This window comes from Coregonus clupeaformis, unplaced genomic scaffold (genome assembly GCF_020615455.1).
Source record: "Coregonus clupeaformis isolate EN_2021a unplaced genomic scaffold, ASM2061545v1 scaf0035, whole genome shotgun sequence".
Classification (NCBI taxonomy): Eukaryota; Metazoa; Chordata; class Actinopteri; order Salmoniformes; family Salmonidae; genus Coregonus; species Coregonus clupeaformis.
This window is the reverse complement of record NW_025533490.1, coordinates 1,202,225-1,220,000: the sequence shown is the minus strand read 5'-3', so window position 1 is coordinate 1,220,000 and position 17,776 is coordinate 1,202,225. Positions and strand designations below refer to the sequence as shown.

General features: G+C 40.9%; 1 protein-coding gene across 1 annotated transcript in view; it reads left to right on the top strand.

Annotated features, from left to right (window-relative positions):
- Positions 1 to 2,624, top strand: part of LOC121565923 (nectin-3-like protein) — a 59,713-nt gene extending 57,089 nt beyond the window's left edge. Inside the window, exon 8 of the mRNA XM_041876261.2 lies at positions 1 to 2,624. This exon is cut by the window's left edge and continues 885 nt beyond it. The gene's annotated coding sequence lies outside the window, so the exon portion shown is untranslated.
- The last annotated feature ends 15,152 nt before the right edge of the window (positions 2,625 to 17,776 follow it).

The following is a 17,776-nucleotide window of genomic DNA, read 5'->3' as shown; positions in this document are numbered from 1 at the left end:
GGATCTCAACAGATGATCGCAGGCTGGGAATGGCAGTAATTTGCTGTCATTATCTGCTTAACTTTAGAACTAGGGTTCATTTGGCAAGGGTTTCTCTGTACTACGTTGTTTCAACAGATGTGAGCGGTTCACATTGTGTCGTTCTGCTTTTACGTATGTAAACACCTGTCTTACGTCATGACTCATGAGTCTGGCATTTCAGCCCTCATTAGTGAAATATTTCAATCCCTTTTTAACATTCTGAACTATGTTGCATCAATTCAAACCCCTCATATTCAATGACATTTCCCAAAAAATTGACACTTTATTGCTTGCCTGTAATCATATGACTTTTTCATAAAGGTTAAATTCTGGTTGCTTCTTGCTGTTGAGAGCACCTAAATCAGATTGTAATATTTTAGTTTTCAAACTGTTATGTGAAAGGAAAAGGATTCAACAATATGACAATTTGCCAAGTTTATGGTTCTAGATGACGGTAGAACATATCCACATGTTGATGTGAGCATGATGTACAGTGATCTTGTCAGGACTATGGGACGTGATAAGACTCCATTAGGCACATCGGAGGAACAAATCTCAAGCTTAGGACAGTGTATTGGACATGTTCTTTAGCATTGGTGGAACATTATAGATTATGTCCCAAATGGTACCCTATTCACTATACACTCAGTGGACAGTTTATTAGGTACACCCATCTAGTCCTGACTCTGCTATCAGAATGACGCAATAGTAGCTGGGATTCGTCGGACCAGGCGATGTTTTTCCACTCCTCAATTGTCCAGTGTTGGTGACCGCTTCTTCTTGTTTTTAACTGATAGGAGTGGAACCCAGTGTGTGTCAGTGGGATCTGTGATGGATTCTTTCCAGTACACAACCAGGCATCATGACATGGTCTGTGTCCCAAATAGCATCCTAGCCCTATGAGCCCTGGTCAAAAGTAGTGCACTATATAGGGAATAGGGTGCCATTTGGGACACAGACCATTACATGATGTTATAGCTACTAAAGGGTTGACATCACCAGTGATCTCATCTCCATTAGCTTGTATTGACCTTGCATTTCCTATTCCTGCTCAGCTTCGTTCTACCTGAGAAAGTAAAGGATCAAAGTGACCTCTCTAAAGCCTCACCATTAAAGGAAAGAGATATCTTCAGTCAACGGGTCGGGGAGAGGGGAGCATGTATCTATACACTGACTGTTGGAGGAGTGGGTTATAGAGGGGGTCATCTCCCTGTGGCATTTCAAGATGGGGCTTGGTTTTAGCCTGAGGTTTCTTTGTTTCTTCTTCTGGGGTTTAGCAGATTGAGGGCACACTTTTTAATTTGATCCTTATTATTATTTGCTCCAACCCTTTGGTGGTTTATAAAACACTTGCGTATCGCGCACACACACTCCACATGCTGCCTGCTGCCTAGGTCACTCCAGCCCTGCCATGTTCAAAGCCCTCACCTCAAAGTTTCAGCTTTTTAATTAACTTCTCTTCCCTGGATGGACTTGGCGAATGTTTGCCCTCAGTGATGTGTAGAGCATCTGTGTATGCAAGCACACTCATGTGTTTTTATCTGTTTGATTCAAGGCTTCCAGCGTGTGCCTGACTAAAATGGACAAAGCCCCTCTGAAAACTTTTCTTAGCTTAGCTACTGCTCAGACCATTCACCCAGGGGTTGTGGGCACGTAGGCTAGATACAATGCAGGGATACATTCTCATGTCTTTTACTGTCTGTCTGTATACACAATATGAGGTTAGCTTGGTCTACTCCCTGTTTTGAACATTTGTCCAAATACAGGCTGGTCTTTGACATGTAATTTCATTTGGAGTGGAAGAAAGTGATTGAATGTTTACTGAAATTATTTGTTTCAATTTTTTTTCTTTGGCAAAGCTTTTGTTTTCAAGTTGACCATCTTTGGAATGGAAAGAGATTAAGTTATTGTTGTGCCTTTACTGCCTTCCTTCCTTTTGAATCCTTTATGGTTTATTCTTCTGCTTACGTACATACGTGTGTATATGTTCATGATTTTTATGTGTGATGATATCAGCCTGATTGTCGGCAGACATTTTGATTAATGTGTTGATTTTAAGTCCTGAATGCCTCTGGAGAGAAAGGTTGGTGCCTTAGGTCTTTTTATGTCTTTCTTTTTCATATTTATGATTTTGTTGCTTGTTTTTAAACCAGCGAAGTTGACTTAAGGTGAATTGTTTAGCCTTATACACACAGACTCTTGTAGCAGCTCAAGTTACAATGTACCTGAAAATTGTATTTCACTGGAAAATTACATGGGTAGTACTTTGTTAGTACTAAGCAGGCCAGAATCATAGTTAATATTATTGTTTTGTAAATATGCTGGCTGTTTTTGTATTCTTCTTTTTTTTTTTTTTATGTCCGAAATGGTCACAAAGCATTAGATTATTTGAAGGTAATTTAAAATACGAGCACTAGTCTGTTGGTACCTGGGAGTTTTCCTCTTTGGCTTCATTTTACAAGATATTAGTTCTCAAAAGTGGGTGACTAATTATTTTGTTGCCGTTGTGCTATTAATTGGTTTGTCAAAAATCACATTGGAAACAAGGGATAGATCATTTTTGTTCTCTGTTTGTAATAAAATAATATCTTATCTGAATCATACTGAACTGTGTTGTCCCATAGGTTTATATTAATATCTTTGTTGCAGTGATAGTCGACAATATCTTCTTTAACCTTAAATCACATATCAGGAACAAACAAGCTTTATGGGTATATTAAGAACAGGTGTTTTGTTTTCCTACTAATAGTATTTTTTTTTATTTCACCTTTATTTAACCAGGTAAGCCAGTTGAGAACAAGTTCTCATTTACAACTGCGACCTGGCCAAGATAAAGCAAAGCAGTGCGATTAAAAACAACAACACAGAGTTACATATGGGGTAAAAAAACATAAAGTAAAAAAATACAACAGAAAATATATATACAGTGTGTGCAAATGTAGCAAGTTATGGAGGTAAGGCAATAAATAGGCTATAGTGCAAAATAATTACAATTGGTATTAACACTGGAATGCTAGATGTGCAAGAGATTATGTGCAACTAGAGATACTGGGGTGCAAAAGAGCAAAATAAATAACAATATAGGGATGAGGTAGTTGGGTGGGCTAATTTCAGATGGGCTGTGTACAGGTGCAGTGATCGATAAGGTGCTCTGGCAACTGATGCTTAAAGTTAGTAAGGGAGATAAGAGTCTCCAGCTTCAGAGATTTTTGCAATTCGTTCCAGTCATTGGAAGGAATGGCGGCCAAAGGAGGTGTTTGCTTTGGGGATGACCAGTGAGATATACCTGCTGGAGCGCAGACTACGGGTGGGTGCTGCTATGGTGACCAATGAGCTAAGATAAGGTGGGGATTTGCCTAGCAGTGATTTATAGATGGCCTGGAGCCAGTGGGTTTGATGACGAACATGTAGTGAGGACCAGCCAACAAGAGCGTACAGGTCACGGTGGTGGGTAGTGTATGGGGCTTTGGAGACAAAACGGATGGCACTGTGATAGACTACATCCAATTTGCTGAGTAGAGTGTTGGAGGCTATTTTGTAAATGACATCGCCGAAGTCAAGGATCGGTAGGATAGTCAGTTTTACGAGCTTCTTCCAATGCAATCAGATGACACTTTATGGGCCAAGAAAAAAACTAGGGACAAAGGCGTTCCCATCTCTCAGACCTTAACCCATCTATCTCTATCACCCTCAGCAGCCTCCACTGTCCACACCTGTGGAGATCAGTTACTGACCCATCACCGCCACCTCTCTCCTGTCCCAATCAGCACCCTTTCCATCACTGGCCTAGAGAATAGACCCACCCGCTGCCTTTGTGATGGACAAAAGGATCACACCTGTACTGGGATAGGTGGTTGAGTTTGTTTGCTGACCACCCACAATCCTAGCAGGTTTTCCTCTTTTATCTATTGACATGAACCTGTCCCCAAGCCCATTAGTCACCAATGAGGTCTTGAGTGATTGCTGTAAGACGAGTCACATTCTTTTGTTGGCCTTGATTTGGTGAAAAAATAAAGCCTTATTGCATGATGTTTCAGGGCGTGCGTTTCCTCTGCACCAATAGGAAATTGTGTAATGTGTTTATATCCCACTTTTATTTACCATATTAAATGACTGGTTAAACTTGAATTGAAAAAAGAAATGTATCCTATCAAACTGCATGTTGTTCACAAAAGGGCCCCTTTGTTACTTAATCGTCCCTCACATGCCAGCTCAGGTCTTCAGTTTGGCCTCTTCTTCTTCCTCTAAGTGTTGGTATCTAATCCTCTGTGTTAACCTGCTTCTGGAGGTGGCTTGAAGAGTATCATTATCTGTTATTCTATGAAGCCAGAGTGACACTCACTCCCCTCCAGCCCAGATAAAGAGAGAGAGAGGAGAGAAACCAGATCCCTAATCTTCTCTGGCATGTCAGGCTGAAATCTCCCCACTTTCAGTCTTGGAGTGTGTCCCAAATGGCACCCTATTCCCTATATAGTACACTGCTTTTGACAAGGGCCCACTACATACGGAATAAGGAGCCATTTGGGCCACAGCCTTTCTCTGCTTTCATCACTTGACTGGCCACAGTGGCCCCGGCCGGCCCAAACACACCCAGTACCGCTCTATTACCGTCACATTGCTTAACTGGGATAACCCCGGCCTAATTCATCACTGTTACTATCTGCGTGCATGTGCAGGCTGCAGGAGTAAATGGCTCTGTTGGTGGGCTTCAGTTGCTCTTTCTCTGTCTCTCTCTCTTGCATCGCTGCAGCTGTCTGCTAGAGTTTTTTTTATTGGTTTGTGTTTTTTCGTATTTAATGAATCTGTCAGCAAATGTGTTTCGCTTTTGTTACCTTGTAAAACAGCAGCCAACACTTTCAACATTCTTGGTAGACCCCACCTAATGTTTGAGTCTTGCCATGCGGTGGTATCTAATAGTCCATTGCAGCTATGCTGTTAGAAAAAAGGGTTGTTTGTTTGCTTAGATGTGCTGTGTGTTATTTTGACATGCTGCAGGATATCTTGAAATTTACCAGTAGCCAATGATGAAAGCAGATCAAAGGCCATGTTTCTAGGTTTTCTTTTTGACTGGATTTGGCTCCAAATCATTTAGAAAATAATAGAGAGAGAAGGTCACCCCCCCCCCCCCAAATAAACAACAACCCAACAATTATTAGCTAATGAACACGACCAGAGCACCAAGGAGAGAACATCAAAGGCCAAAGCTTGTTTGAGCTCATGGGTTCGGAAATAATGAAATGCTGTAGATGGTGGGAGAGTGCGGAGCAGTTACAACAAACATTTTGTCACGTGGCCACCGCCGGTTGGGCCAGCTCTCCTTGGTGTGATGTAACGTGGGCTGCGGACTGCGGACTGCAGAACACCTACAGCAGAGATACTATGTCATGGCAGAGTGAGAAACAACTCTCTGCTGTCTGTCAGATGGGTGTCGTGATCTGATCATCCTGCCCAGTTTGGAAAGAGGAGCCTCTCTCAGTCCCAGATTAACACATGGGTCAGTGCTCCACCTCAGAGAGACAGGGCGACAGACGAGGGGGAGAGCGGGGTGACGAGGTTCTCCTTACATCAGCAGTGGAGTGCTGTCTCCACGGCGACTCGGTTCAGTGCACTCCATAAAGCAGGCCAGGCCATGGAGAGGGTTTAAGGTTTACTTCTGAAGCTTTTGTTTTTCACTATTTTCCTCTCCTCTATAAAACTGCTATCTCTCCTTCTTTACATGTTTGGCAGACATGATGTAAACCTGGAAACATGCAGTCTCTATTGCCCATAAGTTTCTATACTCCCCATGTCACTTTTGACCTTTTGAAATCAGTCGTGGCTGAATGTGGAGTATATTAAGTAATTTGCATGAGTGAAACTTATTGCGTTCATTTGACAATTACCCGCGAAATGAACAGGGAAATTTAGGAAAGAAAGAAGCAGTCTTTTTTGTTTGAATGAATTGGTGGATATGAATTGTTTTCGGAGAAAGGGTTGTATTTGGGAAAAGACTGAGTAAGGACAGCAAAACAAAAGCCCCTTTGTACTGAGCACCTCCTCTGTGACTGGGAGCAAGGACAATGAAGGTTTCATTGACGAACTACATTGTTCCTCTAGATCAGTTCAGAGGTACAGACTGAGGGCCTTTCACAGATGATATGCTATCGTAGCTGTGCAGTTCCCAGTCTGCTCTCTCTCTCTCTGCTGGATGAGAAGATAGCTGTGAATGTCTCTTTCCCACTGAGTCACAAAGTTGTAAAGAGAGGGTGAAGAGTGATGGGAGTTTACAGTATCCCTCAGTGGACAGTACTAGAATAATCTACTTCAGGCATACTGTGTCTACTCTATTCTCAGAGTCCAGAGGATGTTCAGTGTGGTCAGTACTGTCTTTGAAAACCATAGGTCTGTATATCAGGGTTTTATGACAGCCATGGGCCAAATGCCCCTTTGATCAAATCCACCATTATGCATCTCTACATCCCATGCCTGCAATAGCTAGCCTGAGTACCAGTCTGTTTTTGCTATCATGCCAACTCATTGTCATGCCAATGACAACAATGGAGTTGGCAAGAGCACAAAAAGATCTGGGACCAGGCTATGCAATAGCTACTTCAACACAAAAACATTGACATGCTACAATGAAGGCAGGCAGGGGCAGAGAGCTGCATGCTTTCACATAGGAAGGATTAAGCCCCTTATGGATCAACTTCTAATTGGGCTCATGGCATGCAAGGGGCTGTGATCAGAATGGGTGGGCAGTCATCGCACTGGGACGTGACAACAAGACCCCCACATCCCCCGGCATTGTTCTCCAATGCTGGAGCACATATAATCCTCAATGGATTTAAATGCTTCAGGTCCAAACAATGCAATGGTCCCTGGGAAATAGCCATGGAGTAGCCTACAAAAATAAACAGAAGGAGGAATGAGGGAGAGCACGTGGAGGATCAGATACTACTATGGCAGTAAGACTGGCCTGGAGTAGGTCGAATATAGTTATACCATCTACTGTCCATACATGACTGGGTAATGTGTTTGACCAAAAGGAACATAGGTCCAAAAGGCTCCTTAACTGCTTCTACCCCCAAGCCATAAGACTGCTGAACAATTAATCAAATGGCCACCCAGACTATTTGCATTGACCCCCTGCTACTACTCGCTGATAGTTATCTAAGCATAGTCACTTTACCCCTACCTACATGTACAAATTACCTCGACTAACCTGTACCCCCGCAAATTGACTCAGTACCGGTACCCCCTGTATATAGCCTCTGTATTGTTATTTTATTGTGTTACTTACTTATTTTTTATATATATATATATTTTTTACTTTAGTTTATTTAGTAAATATTTTCTAAACTAAATTTTCTTAAAACAGCATTGTTGGTTAAGGGCTTGTAAGTAAGCATTTCACAGTAAGGTCTACACCTTTTGTATTCGGCACATGTGAAAAATAAAAGTTGATTTTATTTGATATCATAAGACATAATTGTCCTGACTGACGTAACAAACTAGCCAAGATAGTCAGAGATAGAGTCTGCATCCTAAATGACACCCTACTTTTGACCAGGACCCATCTCTGGTCAAAAGTAGTGCACTACATGGGTAATAGGGTGCCAGAGAGCACCATCTGTCCAGTGATTTCCCCTGGCTGCCTGAGAGGTTGTCTGTCGGCCATGTTGTTCTTTAGAGATCTGCTGCTGTTATCCTTAGCATTAAGGCTGTGTTTATTACACCTGTCCTCTAGCTGTCTGTCACTCAAAGACCTCCTCCTGGCACAGACAGCTGAGGAGCAACAGTGGCCACAGGAGTAGACACCACACCACACATTCCATGTCTCATTCCTATGCCTCTCAAACATAGTGCTCTGCTGTCTTCTCCAGCTCCTTTAAGTTGGATGGCTTCCGCTGGTGAACAGCAATCTTTATGTCATACCACAGATTCTCAATTGGATTAAGGTCTGGGCTTTGACTAGGCCATTCCAAGACATTTAAATGTTTCCCTTTAAACCACTTGAGTGTTGCTTTAGCAGTATGCTTAGGGTCATTGTCCTGCTGGAAGGTGAACCTCCGTCCCAGTCTCAAATCTCTGGAAAACTAAAACAGATTTCCCTCAAGAATTTCCCTGTATTTAGCGCCATCCATCATTCCTTCAATTCTGACCAGTTTCCCAGTCCCTGCCGATGAAAACATCCCCACAGCATGATGCTGCCACCACCATGCTTCACTGTGGGAATGGTGCTCTCGGGGTGATGAGAGGTGTTGGGTTTGCGCCAGACATAGCGTTTTCCTTGATGGCCAAAAAGCTCAGTTTTATTCTCATCTGACCAGAGTACCTTCTTCCATATGTTTGGGGAGTCTCCCACATGCCTTTTGGCGAACACCAAACATTTTTTGCTAATTTTCTTCTTTAAGCAATGGCTTTTTTCTGGCCACTCTTCCGTAAAGCCCAGCTCTGTGGAGTGTACAGCTTAAAGTGGCCCTATGGACAGATACTCCAATCTCCGCTGTGGAGCTTTGCAGCTCCTTCAGGGTTATCTTTGTTGCCTCTCTGATTAATGCCCTCCTTGCCTGGTCCGTGAGATTTGGTTGGCGGCCCTCTCTTGGCAGGTTTGTTGTGGTGCCATATTCTTTCCATTTTTTAAATAATGGATTTAATGGTGCTCCTTGGGGTGTTCAAAGTTTCTGATATTTTTTTATAACCCAACCCTGATCTGTACTTCTCCACGACTTTGTCCCTGACCTGTTTGGAGAGCTCCTTGGTCTTCATGGTGCCGCTTGCTTGGTGGTGCCCCTTGCTTAGTGATGTTGCAGACTCTGGGGCCTTTCAGAACAGGTGTATATATACTGAGATCATGTGACACTTAGATTGCACACAGGTGGACTTTATTTAACTAATTATGTGACTTCGGAAGGTAATTGGTTGCACCAGATCTTATTTAGGGGCTTCGTAGCAAAGGGGGTGAATACATATGCACGCACCACTTTTCCGTAATACATTTTTTTGAATTTTTTGAAACAAGTTATGTTTTTCATTTCACTTCACCAATTTGTACTATTTTGTGTATGTCCATTACATGAAATCCAAATAAAAATCCATGTAAATGACAGGTTGTAATGCAACAAAATAGGAAAAACACCAAGGGGGATGAATACTTTTGCAAGGCACTGTACATGTGACACCACACATCCTATGACTCCTGCTTTGATGATGAGGCTCACAGCCAAGAGAGTTGTAGGTTTTGTTTGAGCACCATTTGAGATTGTTGTCTCAGATATCAGTTCAAAGCCCTAATGCACTAACAGTGCTCTCTATGCCTGCTTTCACTACTCAATGACTGCTTGGGACTTGCTCTCTAGAACTACTTTTGTTAGCAATAGATTTTCTGATAGTTTTGCCTTACAGAAAAGTTAAATCCATTGTAATAGTTTTAAGGTCTGTCCATTGTAAGAAAGACAGAGGCACTTTTGACTTAATTAAACACAACCAGTACTGTATACAGCATGGTAGATGATAAAAGGCAAAAATCACACAAAGGGAGCAAAGTAATACCATTGTTCCACAACTGAACACAGATGTGTGTTACAGCGGAGGTGAAGATGAGGTGAAAACACAACTGATGTCAAAGCTAATAAAAAGCATGAAATAGAAAGGGAGGGGATGTGAGAGGCCCCATCTAGAGGCCTTAAAAGGCGAGCAGCGTGAAGTCCTAATTACAGGGACTTAACACTGGCCTGTGCTGCACTCACGCTGCACTGGTCAGGAGTTCAGACCTGCTGCTCCCGCTGCTAGGAGGAAGGAGAGGAGACTGACTGACCCTTCTTTTGCAGGCAGTGGATGTGTCCCCAATGGAGCCCTATTCCCTATATAGTGCACTACTTTTGACCAGTGCCCACTCTGGTCAAATGTAGTGCACTATAAAGGAAATAGGGTGTCATTTGGGACGCAGATAGATGGAGCCTCTCAGGTCTGAGACTTGGGGCATAACAAGACGTTTCCACTTCTGCCAACGGAGGGGAAAAATATAGCTCCATTGTCTGGAATGTAAGGTATAATCAGGTTAGGCAACATTCTGACCTTGACTGGACCAGTCTGAAGGAAAGAGGAGGGGAGGACTGGAGAGGAATATTCCATCATCAACTTTCTCAACATTACTCCTGTCAGGTTGAACCTTCATGCTCACTGAGTTTACCTGCAATAATGATCCCAATTTACTCCCCGCTGACCAATCACATGGCACCGCCTGCTGTTCACACTGAGAGAAGAAAATGAACTTGGAAAAGGACCAGAGATTGAGAGAGAGGAGCTGGTCAAGACTTACTGTGGCAATGTCCCAAATAGCAGGCACCCTATTCCCTATATAGTGCACTACTTTTGACCAGGGCCAATAGGGCTCTGGTCAAAAGCAGTTCACTACATAGGGACTAGGGAACCATTTGGGGCACAGCCTTGAAAATACATAATATAGTACCTTATAGATGGCATCATGAAGGTGGGATGTTTACCATGTGAATCAGTTTGCACATTGTTAACCTTGGCCCCTTGCCTCCTCCCTCCCTGTGCTGTCAGGGTTGAAACCCTCTTTTAGACAAGTAAGTGTTTGTTTTTATCACACAGCTTCAAAAGGAGTATATTCACATGATCCAGGAAGATCAAAGGAGGAGATTCATATGGTGTAATAATGCCTATTGAGAGACTACTTAGGTGACTGTTACCGTTAGTTACTGTGCATAGAGTAAAAAAACAAATCCTTTTTAGTTATGCCTCAACTAGAACTGGCTCGCAGGTTTTGGATGCCTTCAAGGGTGACTAACATTATAAAGTTATTGAGCTCTTTCAATTAGCTCAATCTCGAAGTGACTCCTGTGGTGACATCAAAACAAATGCTATGTGGCAGCTTTCTTTTGTCCACGCTGCCGTTTGGACCCATGGCTCTGTTATTCAATTCACCCCTGGCTGTGCTACCTGGAGAGGAGGGGTCATGAATTTGTGTCACTCCGGCAATGAGGAACAGGGGACTGGTAACTAGCTGGTAACCATGACGATGCACTTTCGTTTTTCAGCCTGGCTTGTATAATCCCAGAATGCAATAAAACCGTCTGGCTGCCATGTCTGGCTCCAGACCTTTTTTATTGACTGAAAAAGTTGAGCCCCTAAGATTATTAGGTGGAATATGTAGCCAAAATGTGGCCTATTTCTTTCTCTTTTTACTTGAGATGTTGGACGTCGTTAACCAGACATTGGACAGGAGTGGGTCACTAATTATAGAGGAGAGAAAGTCCTATTGTATTTCCCAAATGGCACCCTATTCCCTATATAGTGCACTACTTTTGAACAGAGCCCTATGGGCTCTGGTCAGTAGTGCACTACATAAGGAAATAGGGAGCCATTTCAGATGCAGCAAGTGTTTTAATGAGGTTGTGCATGTCTACTGTACCAAACCAAGACTCCAGTAACTCTGTCGCTAGGGACACAGGTCATCCCAGTCAGACTTTCTATATTTATGTTGGCCAATAGAGCAGAGTTTCCAAAACTCGGTCCTGGGGCCCCCCCTGGGTGCACGTTTTGGTTTTTGCCCTAGCACTACACAGCTGATTCAAACAACCAACTCATCATCAAGCTATGATTATTTCAGTCAGCTGTGTAGTGCTGGGGCAAAACCCAAAACGTGCACCCAGGGTGAGCCCCAGGACCGAGTTTGGGAAACATTGCAATAGAGAACAGGCTTTGTGCAGATGTGTGTCTCTGAGTCTGAGGGCAGTCTTATTGTTATCTCTTAAAAGTTTGTGGAGTCATTTTTGATGTGTTGTTAGGGGGAGAGAGAGAGGCGTGGAAGTGTGGACACAGCGGTCAAGTAAAGCCAGAGTAGCCAGAGGAGGTTGGGATGCCAGGCCAGGCAGGGCCACCCAACTGTGACAAGGTCTGCTGTTTGTTCAGAGCTGGGGGATGGGTGGTGATTCCTCCTCAACATGATTATTTTGAGTGCCTAGTCATTTCACCTCCATATGAATAAAGATTTGATATCACAAGGACTTTAGTCTTTAGTTATAACCGAATTAAAGCTAGAATCCTTAATTGAAACAATAACAAAGGGTACTCCCCGCCTCTGTTTTGGTAAAAAGCTGAGGGCCTGGAGAAATGTAACCACTCTGAAATTCATAGACAGAGCTATGGAGGCAAGGGCTAACCATCCATGATATCAAAATGTGAGTTTTAACCATGTTTTGAGGCCATACAGTGTTTGTTTACATTTACTTTGTTTACAAACATTGGAGTAAAACAAGCTTTTGGGGTTCTGATGGGGTACGACAGTTGAACTAAACGCATTTATAAGTTATATTCTTCAAGAATCAGTGGGTATATATTAATTTATAAGTCCAAAAATTGATGTAGCAACTAAGGATTCTAGCTTTAAAACTCTCCAGCACTTTTTGTCTCCATTTTATTGCTATGAACATAGCTGTTTTTTGTTTCCAGTGAATTATCAATTTAGACCAGTCTTTTACAGTAATTAGTGGTTCTAAATCATTATGGTGATAATTCAAAGCCTTTAGTTAATAGTCAGCACTAGCACAACAACGTCTTCTGTTGATGTTTCCTTTTGTGGGTTTCTCAAGTACACTAAAACAAAGCTCTTTTTTATTGGTGGCCATTGACTCTTTGAATTAGTTGCAGATTAACTTGTGAAATGGAAAATACTTTTTTGTCAAATTTTGTTTTTACATTTCATTGTATTAGTAAGAAACATTAGATTCTTTAATAAAGTACAATTTCCTGTTTCACATTTAAATGGTTTTCAAGTTGTTGGAGAGGATTTAGATGCAATCCAATGCCACTGGACTAAATCTCATAAACTGTATCATAAAGACGCCTCTCTCTCATAAAGACGCCTCTCTCTCTCCACCCATTATCTCAGTTTAGAAAACTGCGGCAGGCATTTCACTATCCAAACTACTATATACTAAAGAAACCCAAACCATAAAATTCACTGAAGGTTATTATTATTTCAGTTTAAACATCTTTGCCAGGCACTGAGTCACTGAAACATGACTCTCAATTATTAACCTAATTTCCTACACTGAATTAACTTGTCTCAAGGACAACATCAGCCACAAACTTTCCCTCTCATGCAGGTAACTAAATCTAATTAACGGTGACAACAGATTGTCTTTGTAAGAATAAACTATTGTGACCTTTCTAGGGCTGTTAAGGTTGTTTTGAAGGTGTTGTTTCTACCTATATTTGATGGTGTGGTGGGCCTGGGGAATAACAGCATTTATGTGTGGATTGAGAGGAGTGTGGCATGGGTGTGCTCTTCCTACGCAGGCCTGCCTCTGATGTGGCGCCAAAGCTCACAGTCTGTGACATTCAGGTGAGAGAGCATCCACAGGGTCCAGGGAAGGGCTGACTGACTGACTGCTCTTCTCATTACATGGATATAAAAGGACTTCCCTTGTTGTCCTGTCTCACGCTGAATATGAAAAATCATATCATACATTAGTACTGTATAATATCTACTATATAAACAAGACATACAGTATTACCATATCACTGTCTGGCGACATCTTTCATATTTGACATACCATAGTTATTATTTATTATGTTAGATTTGATGTTAATGTGTGTGTATATATTGTATGAAGTAGCAGAATAGATTTCAATAGGATCAGAGCCTGGGGCGTAGATAAGAGTTGACTATAGGTTACTCCCTACAATATACAGTAGGTGCAGGACATTACTAATTGCTTTTAATTAAATTTGGCCCATTAAGAGGATCAATGGCTCCATCAACCATGATCCAGGGTGGAAGAGGCTTGTAGGCTCAGGCCTGGAGAGAGGGGGATGGGGATGGGGAGTGGAGAGGTAGGGCTGGGGTTTGAACTATTGCCTCTCAAACCTATAGTGGGCTGTCATCAGCAATCAGAACCATAGATCACATTCGTAGATAGACATCAGGACTGTGTGAACATTGGTGGGAACGCTAACTGTTATTTTTACTGCTGCTTTTTAATTATTTGTTACTTTTATTTTGTATTATTTTATATTGTATTTTTGTTGTGATTTCTTTTGGTGTTCTTTCTTAAAACTGCATTGTTGGTTAAGAGCTTGTAAGTAAGCATTTCACTGTAAGGTCTACTACACCTGTTGTATTCGGCACATGTGACAAAGAAAATTTGATTTGAACTCAGCACAGGTACAACACAGGTCAAGGTCCATAAGGCAAAGAGGGAAAAAAGTAATTCAGGGTCAGCAAGAAATATCTCTCTTTTTGGATGCCTATGTGAAAGGCATTGTGTGAATGGTTATATATTGATCAAGCCAGGCATGACAGCAGTGATCAGGTCTATTGCTGCAGTGAGGCTAAAGGTTAATTGGACAGAGAGAGTCTGTCTCTACAGATCCAGTTGTGATGATGGTGATTCCTGTATAAACACAGGTAGGCCTCCAACCTACAGTAGAGTGTGTAGCAGGAATGCGTTGGTCCGACAGTCAGTGAATACATATAGATGCGCCATGAGGGATTTCGGGGAGCTCTGCTCTGGTCATCCATGCATGTGTATTCTTGGCCCAGACCTTTGGATCATCCCTAGTAACCCTGCCTGGACCAACAGTCTGCACTTCCAGCCCTGGAGTCAGCCTTTGAGTGCCAAATGGCACCCTATTCCAAATAATATATGCCATTTAGCAGACACTTTTATCCAAAGCAACTTATATTCATCCATGTATACATTTTATGTGTGGGTGGTCCCAGGAATCAAACCCACTACCCTGGCGTTTTTTTTATTTTTATTTTTATTTTATTTTTTATTGGGGGTAGATCAGCTTAATATTGCAGATAGATTGTAACTTCCATCAATGTAATTGTCTGCATCACTTCCAATCCCCCATGTTTATATATATATATACATACACATACATATATATACACATATACATACACACACACATACATACATACATACATACATACATACATACATACACATACATATCCTTTAAAAAAATATATTCCCCTTTATTACTTTCCAACCCCGCCACCCTTTCCCTACTTGGAGTAAACTAGTGAACCTTAATGCTTAGGCCTCTACTTCCAGCTTATACTTACTATCTACATTTTATGGACACAGTCAATTTTACAATAATTATATTTTGTTTGTTTTCTCTCCTGAACTTTTTCTACTCTCAACCTCTCCGATCATTTTCATGATGTCCATCCGGTTTGCTTCTATATGCCATATCTTTCTAACTGTGCTCTTTCACAAAAGCTCCCAACCTACAACCTATATACTTATTATGGACACAGTATGCTTATATTATTCGGTATCTTGTTATTATTTGTTGTTAATTGTTATTAGTCCCATCCTTCAATTCCATTCAACACCTCCCATCTATCTCTTAACACCATCCATATAGGATTTCTATTTGCCATATATATTTCAACTGTACTGTGATGACTTACAAAAGATCTGAACCTTTCTATTCTCATTGTTTCTACAGATTGTGAATTGAAAATAAACATTTTTGCTAAAAGTATTATTATATTATTGATCGATTGACTATGACTTTTCAGATCACCCAGTAATGCTATCTGCAAGGTTAGCTCCAGGTAAATATTGCAATCCTTTAGCCATTCCTGGACCTGTGTCCAAAAACAAGCTACAAATGGACAGTACCAAAACAAATGATCTAATGATTCTGTCTCTTCGCAGCAAAATCTGCAGAGCTGGGAAGATTGTATCCCCCATATAAATAACATTATATTGGTAGCAAGAATTTTATATAATAATTTAAATTGAAAGATTCTAAGTTTTGAATCCGGTGTCATTTTGCGTACTAGTTCATAAACACTATGCCATGGGATCGGTACGTCAAAAATCTCTTCCCAACTCTTTTGCAATCTATATGGGACGGCTGTCAATCCTTTGGTCCTTAAATGAAACTGATATACTTTTTTATTTATCACAGTTTTCTTTAACCAATTATGTTCTTTAATGCAATGCTGACAGACAGACAAGTTCCTTACTTTCTCCCCCTTCCACTTTCCTCTTCCATTTTTGCGGTAAGGCTGCAATTATTTGGTTGTAATTTTGGGTAGAGCAGACATTTCCATATGTTTTTGTTAGCTGCATGTGCGACATAACTCCACCAGTCCTACCGATGATATAATTTACGAAGATTATACATTTTTAAAAACATTTTGTCAAAAAAAAAAGGTTTTTTGTCAAATAGCATTATTTGTTCTGTCGTTTCTGGAGGATTAAATTGAAATTGCAACCAACTTTCTATGGCTTGTTTTAGAAATAGTGATATTTGGGAGATGATTTCCTTTTCAAATAACTGAATGAGTGGTTGTAATCTGAATAAAGGGAAAAAGGCCATTCTTGAACATTGGGTGAGACAATCTTACTAATTTGCTAGAGAACCAGTTCAGATTTAAGTATAACATTTGTATGACTGAAGCTTTTAGTGATAGGTCTAATGCTTTAATATTTAATAATTTCTGTCCTCCGAATTCATATTCATTATATAAATAGGCCCGTTTAATTTTGTCTGGCTTGCCGTTCCAAATAAAATTGAATATTTTTTTCGCATATGATTTAAAAAACTGTTCGCTAGGCGTAGGCAAGACCATAAGCAATTAGGTAAACTGGGATAATACTAAAGAGTTAATCAGGGTGATTTTTCCATGGTAGCAAGATCTTATCTATTTTTGCTAACTTTCTATTAAAATGTATTGAAGTGAGACCATTTATTTCCTTTGGGATATGTATTCCGAGTATATCCACATCACCATGAGACCATTTTATTGGTAAACTACATGGTAATGTAAATTTTTTATTTTTTAGTGATCCAATACGTAATATAGTACATTTGTCATAATTTGATTGTAATCCAGAGAGGTTAGAAAATGTATCTAGATCCTCTATGAGGCTGTGGAGGGATTCTAGTTGTGGATTTAAAAGAAAACATGAATCATCAGCGTACAATGACACCTTTGTTTTTAAGCCCTGGATTTCTAATCCCCTGATATTATTGTTGGATCTGATTTTAATAGCTAACATCTCGATGGCCACAATAAATAGATATGCCGATAGTGGACAACCTTGTTTCACTCCTCTTGACAGTTGTCACGATCGTTGAGAGACAGGTCAGACCAAGGTGCAGCGTGGTATGCGAACATGTTTATTAAACTCAATAAACATAAACAAAACAAGAAACAATGTAACGTGAAGTCCTCAGGCTACACACATACAAGCCTAAAACACGGAACAAGATCCCACAACTAAGGTAGGCAAACAGGCTACTTAAGTAGGATCCCCAATCAGAGACAACGAGCGACAGCTGTCTCTGATTGGGAATCACACCCGGCCAAACATAGAAACAACACATCTAGATCCTAAACATAGAAATATTAACATAGATCCTCACGCCCTGACCAAACCAACTAAAGACAACCAGCCTCTCAAGGCCAGGGTGTGACAACAGTTTAAAACTTTAGAAGAAATAGCCATTATTTACTATTTTACACCTAGGGTTACTATACATGATTTTGACCCATTTTATAAGAGATTCTCCAAAATTGAAATGCTCCAGGCATTTATATATAAACCCCAGTCGTACTTTATCAAATGCCTTTTCGAAGTCTGCTATGAATAGTTTCCCAGATTTTCCATAGTGTTCTATTGTTTCCAATACTTGCCTTATATTATCTCCAATTTATCTTCCATGTAAAAAACCTGTCTGATTATGTCACGAATGCTGATGTGGATGCGGT